The 14,600-nt window shown below is 41.1% G+C and overlaps 1 protein-coding gene across 3 annotated transcripts in view; it reads left to right on the forward strand.

The window, feature by feature from the left end:
• Positions 1–3,582: 3,582 nt before the first annotated feature.
• Positions 3,583–14,600, forward strand: part of LOC121864631 (facilitated trehalose transporter Tret1-like) — a 37,893-nt gene continuing 26,875 nt past the window's right edge. For 2 of the 3 annotated variants that reach the window (XM_042363729.1, XM_042363733.1), the window contains exon 1: positions 3,583–3,896. The gene's annotated coding sequence lies outside the window, so the exon portion shown is untranslated. The remainder of the gene's footprint in view (positions 3,897–14,600) is intronic. The other variant, XM_042363732.1, reaches the window with a different exon arrangement.

Here is a 14,600-nt window from a genome sequence, read left to right on the forward strand (position 1 = left end):
ATAACACTCTGAGCAGGTGGTAGTTGGATTTAACCTGACAGCCAAACAGACGCGATGTTTACATATAAATACAGTAAACGTTTTGTGCCTTGATCACACATGTGTATCACCACCGACCATCTTATAGTGAACAAAGTTCAGCATTGAATTGAAATGAAACAGTTTATTTAGCCAGAAAACACAGATACAGAATGGATAATAATAACAATATTTACATGGCTGAGCCAGTTGAGAACCTGAGCTCTCTTTGAGGCAACTGATATATACTATACATTTATCTCAAGGAAGTATTATGTAACATTTAGTATCATCTGGAATAGTACAATAGCATGGTGGTAATAAGTACATCTCATAGTGTTACCACGGTTATCACTTCAATATTTGTTTATTTTATTATTTATTAATTATTTTTTATTTATTTTTATTTATTTATACATACATATACACATACATATACATATATATATATATATATATATATATATATATATATATATATATATATATATATATATATATATATATATATATATATATATATATATATATATATATATATATATATATATATATATATATATATATATATACATACATACATACATACATACATACATACATACATACACATATACATTTAAAATAGAGTGGAATTTAAAAACATAAGTATAATGGTGGAACAGTACAACCTGGGTTGTACAGTAATAAGGTTGAACAAGAGAACAGCTTTCAGGATTATGTCTCGTTGGCAGTTATGTTTATTGCAATGGTAATTACTTATTTATTTACATGATAATTTCCGATAAAGCAGTTTTGATGGTACAATAAAAGCAGGTACTGCAAGTGTTACAAGAAGTATTAATACTTCGACAATAAATATTTTTTTAGAGATGATTTAAAGGATGGGAGCGTAGTCTTTGCTCGGATGTGTGGGGGTAAGTTGTTCCACACCTTCACACCGTGATATTTTATGGAGGTCTGGGACTGAGAGGAGCGCATGGGGGGTGGTCTTAGTAGCTCTGGGTGCCTTAAGTTGTATCTCTGATTATTCCGGAACTGGAAGTAGTTATTGTCAAGCAAGTGATTGATAGATTTGTTAACAAAGAGGGCACAGCAGATGACGACACACACAGTTATTCCAACAGCTTATGTCTGGGCATATATTACTTGCGAAGTAATATATGCCCAGACATATATTACTTGTGAAATAATATATGTCTGGGCATATATTACTTGCGAAGCAATATAGGTCAGAGTCATGCAGGTGATGTCAATGTTCGTTGCCATGCAAGACAGTGGTTCATATACATTGTACGTCATATTCTAATTGAAGACTAATCAGTGTGGGCTAGCAAATTTGGGATAAACAGCAAGAATGTCCCCAAGCACCCCCGATTCAATATAGTAATTTCAAAATTCATGATACAATAAGCCAGGTGGCCTGAAGTCTGACAGTGTCACATTCAATAATATAGTGTTCAAGTGTATGCTTTAAAGGTTTATCACAAAGTTTACATGTTGAGTGTTCCGGTATGGGTACAGCGTTACTAACTTGCCAGATGTGTCTGTATCCTAGCCTAATTCTGGCCACGTCTACATCACATTGTCTGGTTCTGTCCTTATGCTGGCCATACCGGTATCTCTCGTCACAAAATTTTTCATATTTAATAATGCTACAACTGTCAGGTCTCTCTGCATTTCTCAGTTCTTCTAGATGAGAGTTCATGATTCTGACTTGAATGTTTTTAAGTACAGCATTGGACAGGCCAAGGTCACGGTCAACATTTTCTTTCTTACATGCCTCATTGGCCAGTCTATCAACGATCATGATACCTAATTCCAACATGGGACGAAATCCACACAAATTCGATACGACAGTTGTTCTCATTGGCAGTTATCACATTTCTTTTAATATCACAGATAACTTTAGACATAGAGCCTGACGGGCTGTTCATTGATTTCAAAGCACTTTGAGAGTCACAGAATATCACTCCACCTCCATTTTCTTTAAGGTAGTCTGTAGCTAAGTAGATTCCTGTTATTCATCATTTGCTTGTTTGACACTATCATCTCTTTTTCTTTATATATTACAATTGCACAGCCTGTTCTACCTGTGTTTGTCTGCACAGGACCACCAGTAAAAGCATAACATTCACTGATTTAATACTCTCTATGTGTCTGTTAATAATTTCTAGTGACACATATCACATCCGTGTTTAACATTTGCTTACTACCAACAGGAGTGTAATTAATAGGAACTGATATATCCATCCAAGGAGGAATGGCATTAATGGGTTCGTCTGGGGTGATTGGGACATTCAGTTTCAAGAGATCTGCAACACTTTTATGAAGCCACGCCCCAAAGAGTCTTTTGTGGAAGGTTAGCGAGATGGTCGGGATTACTTAGATAGAACATCAACTCAGTTTGAGCTGTAGTTTGGGGACCATTGTTCTTCAAAACTTTGACACAAAACATGGTATTAAGTAGAGCTATCCTCTCAGATTGATGGGGGGGGGGGCAGTCCGAGCTCTTTCCTCATGTTTACAATTCTGGTTGATTTTGGGCATCCTGGAATGATGCTCATGGCTTGAAACTGCAGCTGGCCTATTGGCCCATACTGGGCAGTCCCATTTACACCCAACCCCTATTGCGCATATAAGCATCCAACCTATGTTTGAAGCTATCCAGTGTATTCGAGTTATTGATGATATTTGGTAACTTGTTCCATTCATCCACTACTCTGTTTCCAAACCAGTGTTTGCCAATTTCGAGCCTAAATCTAAATTTGTCTAATTTAAAATCATTGTTACGAGTTCGCTCCTAGTTGGATAGTTTGAGTACCTTGGTAATGTCCCCTTTGTTTAGCCCTGACTTCCATTTATACACCTCTATCATGTCGCCCCTCGCTCTACGTCTCTCGAGGGAGTGCAAATTAAGATGCTTTAACCTGTCTCTGTACTCAAGGGAGTGCAAATTAAGATGCTTTAACCTGTCTCTGTACTCAAGGTTCCTAATGCCCGGGATTAGTCGTGTCATTCTCCTTTGAATTCTTTCTAGGGATTCTATATCCATTCTGTAATACGGTAACCAGAATTGAACTGCGTAATCCAAGTGGGGTCTCACGAGCGAAAGATTACTGTAGGTTTAGGATGACCTCGCTTGTCTTGTAACTAACACCCCTTTGTATGAACCCAAGTACTTTATTAGCCTTGTTTCGAGCAAAAATACACATTGTTTACTTGGCTTAAGATTCCTTTCTTATCATTACTCCTAAATCTTTCTCACATTCGGATTTCTCTATAACATCATTGTTCATCTGGTATATGGTTTCTCTGTTTACATCTCTTAAACTAAGTACTTTACATTTATCCACAGTGAATTTCATCTCCCATTTTTCAGATACACACACACACGTTGGCACACACAAGCGCGTCACCACCACAATCCTGCCACTCACCCGCCCCCCCCCCCTCCCGAAAATCTTACGTGTATCTAAAACTTATTATGAGAGACCTGGCAACTGTGAAAAACAAAAGGTGTCTAATCTAGTCCGGGCAGCGTGTAAAGCTGGCGTGAGACTAGCCAAGCGGTCAGACGGCCAGACCACGGAGGAGGACGAGAGGAGAAAGCGTCAAGCTAAATGTTGCCAGTCAAGACTAGTAAGAGCTGTTAGTTGGGTCTCGTACGCAGTACTCTGGCAACAGGAACACTGTTAAGTAAGGGTGAGCTCCTTACATGTGTTGTGAGGTTAACACAGCTATGACATGCAGTGCAACTTAGCAGGTATTTTAAAACACAACTAAAGGAGTGAGGAGAGCAGTCAACGCTTAGAATAAACAGGCATGACTACACAGCCACCAACACACCCCGGCCAGTCATTGGTGGCGGCGGCCAGGTTAGTTGCCACCTTGTGTTTACTAAGACGTGTCACCAAAATGTAACATTGATATCCTTTTCTAACATGCTATCGATGCTTTATATTTAACCGCTTTCTCCTGTTCGTGTACTTTCATTTCCAGAAATATATTTATGACTTATGATTCGGGTACACAAGATGCAACCCGAAAAATTAAAGCTTAGTCAGGTTGTTGGCATGTACTGTATACTTGCAGTAGATTTCAGTGCTAATAGACAATAAATATTAAAGATTTTAATAATTAATTATCTTTATTTTTTTTTTAATTGGGCACTCCCCTACATCCTTTTGTAAGGTGAAGCGCAGAAGCGTTTACAGTGCCCAACAGGGAAGCTTGCTAAGTTCATGCTTGCCTTTATGTCTCATGAGTTAAGGGCGTAGAAACCTGAAGCGTCAAGGGCATAGAAGCCTGAAGAGTCAATGGTTTATATCATCAAGTTATTGGAAGCTCTAACAACTTGTCCCTGAATACGAATTCGCAACTTTCGATTTACAACAGGTACCTACTTTACTGCTAGGTGAACAGGGACTAATGGGGGCTAGGAAGTATGTCCAAACAACTTCCACCGGCCCGGGAATCGAACCCGTGACATCTCGCTTGCGAAGGCAAGAGCGGTACCACTCTACCACCAGTAACCCCAATTATCTTGATGTGAGAATTGAATTTACGAGTGTGCTGTAGTTCAGTTAACAACTACTGTATAACACAGTTCCTTCTCAAACACACTGCTCAGAATAATTGTGTTTCTTTCTAGAAACTGATTCCTTACACAAAGAGTTTTATCTCTCGTGTTACGAACCCCTCCACCCCGCACTACGAACCACGCCATCTATTGTCCTGATCTACCTACCCAGCACCACGAGCAACGCCATCTAGGGACGAGACACGAGTATGACTCGTCTTAGTTACCACTCCGAGGTTTCCCTTCTCCCTATCCTGGTTGTTGCGTCACCTCCTCAGTCTTCTTTGTCAGCTCCAATTCGAGGAGAGAGCACTTGGCTCTGGGAAGTGACCACAGGATCATCTGTCCTCTAAACCTACGTGCAGTGACTACCTACCGTCTTCTACAATACTCAGCCTTACTCGTCAGCCATCTCAGCTCCTCACTTAAGTACTAGTATTTTGTATTAACTCCCCCACGTCCACTTGCTTCAAAATTGTTTATGTTGTATTAATATGTATATACTGTTAATGTTTAGGTTAAGTTTGGTTAAGGGTAATTTATAAGCTGAATATTTTGTTAAGGGATTTATGGTACTCTATTATATACAACGAAAACTCGCATCCTTTGTCTACCCTTTTATAGTCCGATTGTCTTTGTTTTTTTTTATTGTTGTTACCTGTTGGGATCTGGGTAGACGTATAACTATATTCTAAATCCCCAACTCGTAACACTCGTAATATTTAAAAGTTTATGTAATAGTGTAATTACCAACCTTGTTACGCGCTTAATTAAAGACATTAGTTGTTGAAGCGCAGTAATAATACTATAACAAACACAGCAACCAATAACCTGGAAAACATGTGTGCTTTTTTTTTTTTTTTTTTTTAGAGAGAGGAGGAATGAAGGAAGATTAGAGGTGGGGGAAGGAAGTTATAGTTCGGAAATTGAAGAAATTCAGGAGGAGGTAAGAGAGGGCGGGCTGACCGCCTAGCTAAGCTAATAGTGTGTTAGGGTTGTGTCATGGGTTAGTTATTGTCTGCCGGTACAGGCACTAGACAGCCTACCCTGTCCCATTTATGGGTGTTTTAAGGGCCTTATTTCATATTCCACCGACCCTACTGGCGGATGCTGGTCTAGGGAGGTTGTCTATTGCCTGGCCGTGTAGATCAGGGGTGGTAATGGACCTTTTGAGATTTCGTAGCATTTTGGGAGCCATGTATGGTTGTTGTCGTTATCTGGTGGGAGTCTTTGAAGGAGTTCTTGCTCTGATCGTTCTATCTTTTGCCAGATTCTGCTGGCCAGGGTGTGCAGCTGCTGGTTGATGGGTTTCATTCTCAGGTCTCTATGTATCTCGGCTGTGGTTCTGGTGAAGGGTTATCTTTCACCTGTGACGAATCTTAGGACTTCATTTTGGACCACCTGTAATTTTAATATTTGAGTGGTGCTCATAGTATGAAGAGGTATTGCTGGGTAAGTTAATATCGGTGTGATAAATGATGTCGCCAGGCGGAGTTCAATTTTCTCAGGAAGCGCTTTAAAGCGGTATAGTTTTCTCAGCTCTCTTCTTGCTTTTTCCTTCCTGCTGTGGACATGATGGGAGTAACCTGTCGTGGATATATGTAGGCCCAGGAGGGTGCCTCTGCTTTTGTATTCTATCTGGGCATTATTGGTTACTAATGGATGGGTTTTCCTTCTGCATAAGGGTATCACTGTGAATTTCGGGAAACTGGTTTGGATTTTCCATTGTTTTTCGTAGTTATTTACCCTTTCTAATTCCCGCCTGGTGTTTTCGGCCTGTAACGCTCGCGATTTTCCTTGATGTGTTGTTATTTGAGTGATGTCGTCTGCATACATAATATCTTCGTTACCTATTCTAGTGGGAGGCGGGGTGTCACTTGTGTAGATAATATATAGGGTGGGGGAGAGGACGCTTCCCTGAGGGACTCCACTCATGAGTGGGAAGGTCTCTCCTGTGTGTTGTCCTACCCTCAGTCTGGCATTTCTGCCGTCAAGAAAGTTGCAAAGCAACTTTTCAATGTTGGTGGGAAGTCCGAGTTGGAGGGTCTTATATTTTAGACCGTCGTGCCAGACTTTGTCAAATGCCTTAGCGACATCCCGGAGAGTTAGATTACATTGTCTACCACTCGCCGCGGCTCTGGCTATGTTTTCGCATGCCAGGGCTATCGCTGTTGTGGTGGACTTCCCTTTCCTGAACCCGAATTGTCTGCAGTTGACTCTGTTTGTTGTTTCCAGGTGATTTCTCAGACGGTTATTGATGATTTTTCTAGGATTTTTCCAGGTACTTCGAGGAGGGAGATCGGTCTGTAGTTTAGTGGAACGGCGGGGTTCTTTCCTTGTTTTGGTGTTAGGGTAATAATGGCCTCTTTGAATTTAGTTGGGAAGTAGCCCGAGGCCAGGCAAGCGTTCATTGTGGTTCTCAGTCTCTCCATGGCCGGGTTGTCTGTGTGGCTGAGGATCTCTTTGGTGATGCCTGAATAACCAGGGGCTTTATTTTTGGTATTGGAGATGGCTCTGTTGAGTTCTTCCGAGGTAGTTGGTTTGGACAATGGGCTGTCCGCTCTCAGATCCTCCCATATGATTTCAGGGGAAGGCTGAGTGCGGTGTGTCTGGCCCCGGAGTTCATCAAGGACGAGCTCCTCGTGGGTACCATCGAATCCCCTATTCTCTTCATTTGTGATTCGGAAGATGTTCCTCCATATGTCCCTGAATATGGGTTCTTTGTCTTGGTCGTCATATATTTTACTTCCTGCGTGGTCAGTTATATATGATGACTCGTTATGGCTGCAACCTTTCAATCTCTTAACTCGACGCCAGAACTCTCCTGGATCGTTGTATGTATGTGAGAATTGTTCAACTATTTCGGCCCATTTAAGGTTGCTTTGTTCCAGAGATCTTGTTTTTATTTCCTCCCGGACTCTTCTGTATGTATTGTAGCTTACGATGTCCCAACCATGGGTCTCGGCTCTCTGTTGTAGCAGTTGGAACTGGTTTGTGAGGGCTATGAGTTCTGGAGTCTGTCGTGGGTGCGGGAGAGTTCTGTTGCGTTTGAGAGGCGTGGCCTCCTGGTAGGCTGTTCCTATGGCTTCACACCATGTGTTGATTTCTTCGTCTATTATGTTCACCGGCTGGTTGTCTATGGTCTGCAGGATTGTCATGTCCTTGGCCTCAAGTTTGGCTGTAGCTTTTTCGTTGAATAAGTCCCAGTCGGTCTGCTTGGCGATTCTCCGTGGTGGAGCTGGTATAGTTATTGGTGTTGCTGAGATGGTCATGATTATAGGTAGGTGGTCGCTGGAGGTTACAGGGCCTTGTTCAAAGAGATAGTTGTGGAAGCATCTGCCGTTTGTTATTGCTATATCTGGAGTAGTGGCTGAGTTCCAACTGTAGAACGTGGGGAAGTCTGGGCCTATTAGTTGGGCTTTTTTGTGTGCTTTATTGTTTGCCCTATGTAGGGCAGGGAGTGGGGGGGGACGAGGATGTCAGGACGAGGACTGTGTGTTTGGGAGGGGGGTGGTGTATGAGAGAGGAGGATGTGAGGAAGGGGAGGGTGTGTGTGAGAGGGGTGGGTGTGTAGGATAGGAGACTGTGTGGGAGAGGTTGTGCATGAGGGGGAGTGTGGAGGTGGGGTTCCAGCACCAAAACAAGACCAAGGTCATGGACAAGTTATATGCCAAGGCGCTGAATGAACCACGTGTCACCATCGTGTTTTATGATTTCTCCTTTTCACGTGAACAGAAATTAATAAATTAACTTATGCATTGTACGTAGTGTGTTGGTATATTCTAGTTTTCTCTTTTTGTCTGTAGCTCCGTGTGTACAGGTGTGTGCTCAGATTCAAATTCCAGATTTGCCCCACGCAGCTCGAGGTCTAGCGGCCAACACGGAGTTCACGTGTGTGTGTGTGTGTGTGTGTGTGTGTGTGTGTGTGTGCTCCCATCTTGTATCCATGAATTAGGCAATAATCTTCGTTTTCAAGGTTTTATTGTGTGTGTGTGTGTGTGTGTGTAATAATAATAATAATAATAATAATAATAATAATTAACAGTTTATTGAAAAAGTTCTGCAGCCCGAAGGTTGAAAATATACATTGGACATAAATGACTTATTACATACATTGGTGGTTTAACAAAAGCTTTCATTAGAGAAAGGTGAAGGAACATACAGTGAACATACGGATTAATGTTTACACACGTAGATCATGTGAGCTAAGGTGTTGAACAGCAGACACGTAGTGTAGTAACTCCCCCACGGATGGCGTTATGAGGGGCCTGACGTGGTGTAGTAATTCCCTCACAGATGGTATTATGGGAGAGATCAGACAAGTCTCAATGTTAGATCTATTCACCGAGAGGTTGCCTCCTTGTCAAAGGCTGAAGATATTTGAAGATGGATGAGCGGAACTGCTTGGGATTGATTATATGACATAGGAATAAGGATTCAAGGACCAGGTTTAAAGGTAGATGATAGTGGATAATTGATGGGGAGTAATAATTAGCCACAGATAAACACAATTCCGGATACGTTATGAAGGAGGGAGATTGACATTTCTCATAATTTTTGGATTTACATAATTGTTCTGTTAAAAGATAAGACGAGTAAATGAGAACGAACTTTCAGTTATGGTCGTACTTGGGATGGACAGTAGTAGTAATAATAGTAGTCGTAGTAGACGCTGCAACAACTGAAGGAAAAACATCCCCCAGCTGTCATGTTCGAGAAAAAACAGGGGGGGATGGTATAGAGAAAAAAACACTGAAAAACACAGGGAGGTGCAGGCCCTTCAGGCCTGGATGCAGACGGGTGGTCAAGCATCCTCAGCACTAACAAGTTTGGCGACGCTGCAAGTGATCTCTGCAAGAAAGCTAGCAACCTCATGCTGCCATCACCTACAAGCTCTGATGGCCTGCCGCCTCATTCCCCTGAACAAAAATCCAGGATGTAGGCCTATAGGGGTGGGGGAAGTGCTGAGACGGATCATTGGAAAATGCATAATGGAGGTATTCACCAATGATGTCAGGGCAGCTGCAGGGAACCTGCAAGTGTGTGCTGGCCACCAGGCAGGGTGTGAAGCTGCTATTCACGCCATGAGAAAGATATTTCAGCAGCGTGATTGTGAGGCATTACTCCTGGTTATAATAATATTAATGGTTGCCCCTCGTGTAACGAGGATGGCCGGCCCAAGGGCCACATAGGCGTGAATTTGTTTTAGGTGTAGAAGCTGTCGCCAACACAACAGCCACATCCTAAGTTAACGAGTTGCCTGACCCAGTGTTAAGGAATATTCCGAGAAGACCAGACAACTCGCCAACTGCACTGGTTAACCATTATCCCTGGAATACGATCCGCAAATCGATTGACATCTAGGTCGCCAATTACTGCAGGGTAAACTGAGGCAAATGGCGTAAAGAAACGTGCACATAGTTTCACCCTGCCCGGGTATCGAGCCTGGGTCCGCTCGCTTGAGCGGGTGAGGATGCTGATCATTACACCACAGGTCGCTTCCAACGCATTCAACATAATCAACTGCGAGGCTACACTGCACAACATACAGACCTCTAGATAACCAGCTTCAAGGCCCCAAAAGGAGATACCACCCAACAGTCAATTGAGGGAACTTAGCAGGGGGATCCGGTCGCCATGGCAATGCATGCAATAGGTCTTTCCATGCTCCAACACACAATAAACTATGAAACAACCGAAGTCAAGTAAGTGGCTTATGTTGATGACCTTACATGAGCAGGAAAAGTTAAGGACATCAAAAAGTGGTGGGACCTGGTAATATCACGGGTCCACAAATAGGGTACCATCCAAATACCAGCAAATCCTTCCTCGTTGTGAAGCCAGAACACTATGAACAGGCAATAGAGTTGTACGGCGAAAGTGAGGTCAAAATAACAAAGGACGGCCAAAGACACCTAGGTGCGGTAGTCGGCACAAATGACTTCAAGACCAAGTACGTAAGGGAAAGGTAAATGAGTGGCTGAAAGAAATTCAAGCTCTGTCGGAGATTGCTAAAACTGAGCCACATGCAACTTTTGTGGGCATTCACCCTTGGAGTCAAGCATCTCTGGAATTACCTGATGCGCACTATCCCCGATATTGGAAGAAGCCATCAAGGTCGCTTTTATCCCAACACCAGTGAAAACCCCTTATTTAACCCCAGTAGGAAGGTCACTCCTTGCACTACTACCAAGACTGGGAGGATTGGGATTGACTAATCCAGAGGAGCTTGCTGCCACCGAACAGCAGAACTCTGTCAAGTTCATGGCAGCTCTCACTGAGCTTATAATTAATAGCTCAGAAGGCAACAAGTCAGGTGGATACCAACGAATTAAACAAGATTCGACGGTCCATTACGACAGAACAGCAGCACACCCAAAGTGATAAACTTCAACAAATGATGTTGCAATTGTCAGAGAACCCGAAAAAAAAGTAGCTATAGCGCAGGAGGTGGGTGCCTCGAGCTGGCTAACAACGTTACCAATATAGGAAAAAGGTTTCAGCCTTAATAAACAAGAATTTACAGATGCCATTGCTCTTAGGTATGGTTGGCCAGTAGAAGGTTTGCCCTCCCAATGAGTGTGTGGCTCATCCTACGACATCGGCCACGCCATGGTGTGTAAGAAAGAAGTCTTTGCATGCATGAGGCATGACCAAGTAATGGATTTCACAGCAAATATGTTGAAGGAAATCTACCATGACGTCACGGTGGAACCGACCCTCCTTCCATTGGACGATGAGAATTTCCATCACAGGCCCCGTTATAGAGCAACCCACGTTGGTGTCAACTTGATTAATGTTAATACGTATAAATTACCTGAAGGACATTCCCACTGTGAGTTTCATAATAAATACATCAGTTTATACGAGTCTAATATATATATATATATATATATATATATATATATATATATATATATATATATATATATATATATATATATATATATATATATATATATATATATATATATATATATATCTTGATAAAATCACAGGATTTTATCAAGATTTATCATTGTGGATTTACATGAAATATATATATATATATATATATATATATATATATATATATATATATATATATATATATATATATATATATATATATATATATATATATATATATATATATATATGACTACCTGAAACGTGACTCGTAAAAACTTTCGGTGGTTATATAATCCACTCGCAATTCAGTCATCCACTCACACGATCGTCGCACTCACAAAGTAGAGGGGCGAAGCCTGCAGACACGTGCATGTTGCGTGTCATGCCCCTGACTAAAACCAGTGACCTTGAGTTATTTGAGGTTTGGCTGCGACGAAGAACGTAAATTATCATCGTAGAACGTAAACCTACGTGTTCTTAACCATCCATATTGATATCTAACGCCTTGTCTTTTCCAGCCACTGACAACCATGCCCTGCACTATAGTGCGTTTTTTCTCAGCTGAGAAAAGATGCCCCGCCCCTTCTCATGAATTACAGCTGATTGGCGATTTCAAACCTGTCCGATTTCGTCCTGAAGTAATGATGTATTTTTAAATGAGTTTATTCATAATCGTTGGGATGACCGTTTCTGACGAGAAAGACATCAAGCTAAATTATATAAAGATACATAAATTCATTATTTCAATCATAATTACGTAGGAAGTTTATCAGAAGTATTATACATGAATTAACTGTTTAATTCTGGTAGCATACTAAGACAAATTACATATCAGTAATACTACATTATACAAAAACTAACATTTTAAAAGATTAGAATCACATTGAAATATTTACACCGCCGTCAGCAGAGGCGGGAAATATGAAGTTGTTAGCAGTCACATTTCTATTTTTTTTTTTAGTTTGTATACAGTACTTGCAGAATCGCCGCCCTCCGGGCGGCTCATCCGCTAGGCCACGGTAGGACGCCACCCTCCGGGAGGCTCCACATTGTCTCACTGTTCAGTCTCCAAAACTTCTTCTTCCATCAATAGTTCATTAACGGTGTATGTAAGTTCCACCATGTTTTTCACTACAACGGTACAGCAAAGTATATTTTTTTAGCATTAAACTGCTATTATTTTATTGTCTAATCATCACTACATATAACACCACCCATCATCACTACATATAACATCATACATCATCACTACATATAACACCACCCATCATCACTACATATAACATCATACATCATCACTACATATAACACCACCCATCAACAGTACATATAACAACATCCATCATCACTACATATAACATCATTCATCATCACTACATATAACACCACCCATCATCACTACATATAACACCACCCATCATCAGATCGGTAAAGTAGTTTCCGAGATTCTCGTGCGGACACACAAACAAACAGACAGTCTTCTTTGATTTATATAGATAGAATCATCACTACATATAACACCACCCATCATCACTACATGTAACATCATCCATCATCACGACATATAACATCATCCATCATCACCACATATAACATCATCCATCATTACTACATATAACACCACCCATCATCACTACATATAACATCATCATCCATCATCACTCCATATAACATCATCATCCATCATCACTACATATAACATCATCCATCATCACTACATATAACACCATCCATCATCACTACAGATCGGTAAAGTAGTTTCCGAGATTCTCGTGCGGACGCACACACAAACACACAGACATACTTCTTTGTTTTATATATATATATATATATATATATATATATATATATATATATATATATATATATAGATAGATAGTACAGTATATAACTTACAGCATGTTACATTAGCTTACAGATCGATATTTTCAGTTTACTTTTTACTGTTCGTAGCGATATTAAAAGTAACAGTGTGTGTCCGTCGTGCAGTATGTCAAGGATCGAGGCCACCAGAACCGTTAGCCGTCTACAACCTTGGTCACTTCAGCCGTCTACAACCTTGGTCACTTCAGCCGTCTACAACCTTGGTCACTTCAGCCGTCTACAACCTTGGTCACTGCCAAAACGATTAGGTTGTTGTCTAGACGACTAAGTCAGTGCCAAGACAACCAGGGCAATGCAAGGACAAGATAGCCAGAGTCAAGGGAAAAAATACAATGCTGAACATTACGGAAAGATTTATACCCCCGGCAGGCACAGGAGCATGATCAGAGTGAGGCGACAAGTGGCGATGGAATATCAGTAGTTTCCCCGCATCTTCCACATACTATGTTACATACATCTCCCGCTCTTCAATTTAGGCATTTTTTATTGATTGCTGTCCAGTTTCTGGTTGGAAGGTTGTAAATACATACGAGGAAATAGAGTAGGGGGAAAGAAGATTTATCTGGTATTTTATCTTTAACGAGTTAGTAAATCACATCCTTCCACTGCTGTCGTTGTGTATTTATTGACTCGGCCCCAGGCAATAAAAGAGTATGGGTTATAAACGTACACAGGGGAACAGTCTCAGTACGTGTAAACACTTGTATGGCGCCAATATATCTAAAAATGAAAATATAATATCTCGCTGAAACGAATTCCTGATTTATGGCTAAGAATGAGAGACGTGGCAAGTGACAACAGTATTTCCTCTTAAGTTATATTTATGAAAACAACTAGTCGGCAGCTGCCAGGGAATCTTACACTGAACTTCGTTTTATAGTTCTTTAATTTCAATCAAAATATCTAACGTTTATCCGGAAATGTTTATGATTTTTATGATTCGGGTTAAACTTACCTAACCATTGGGTCTGGTGCCAAGTAATAATATGCTCCATTGTTGATGGTTTGCATAAGTAAAGTTGGTTGCCTATTTGCACCAAACTTGGGGTAATTACATGTGTAATGTAATCGATTACTCCAGTACACATAGAGTTCCAACGCACAGTATTCTAATATACATGCTACTCAAACACACACGGTACTCCAACGCACACAGTATTCCAACGCACACGGCACATCAACGCACACGGTACTCCAACACAGACGGTACTTCAACACATGGTAT

This window comes from Homarus americanus, unplaced genomic scaffold (assembly GCF_018991925.1).
Source record: "Homarus americanus isolate GMGI-L3 unplaced genomic scaffold, GMGI_Hamer_2.0 scaffold57965, whole genome shotgun sequence".
Lineage (NCBI taxonomy): Eukaryota > Metazoa > Arthropoda > Malacostraca > Decapoda > Nephropidae > Homarus > Homarus americanus.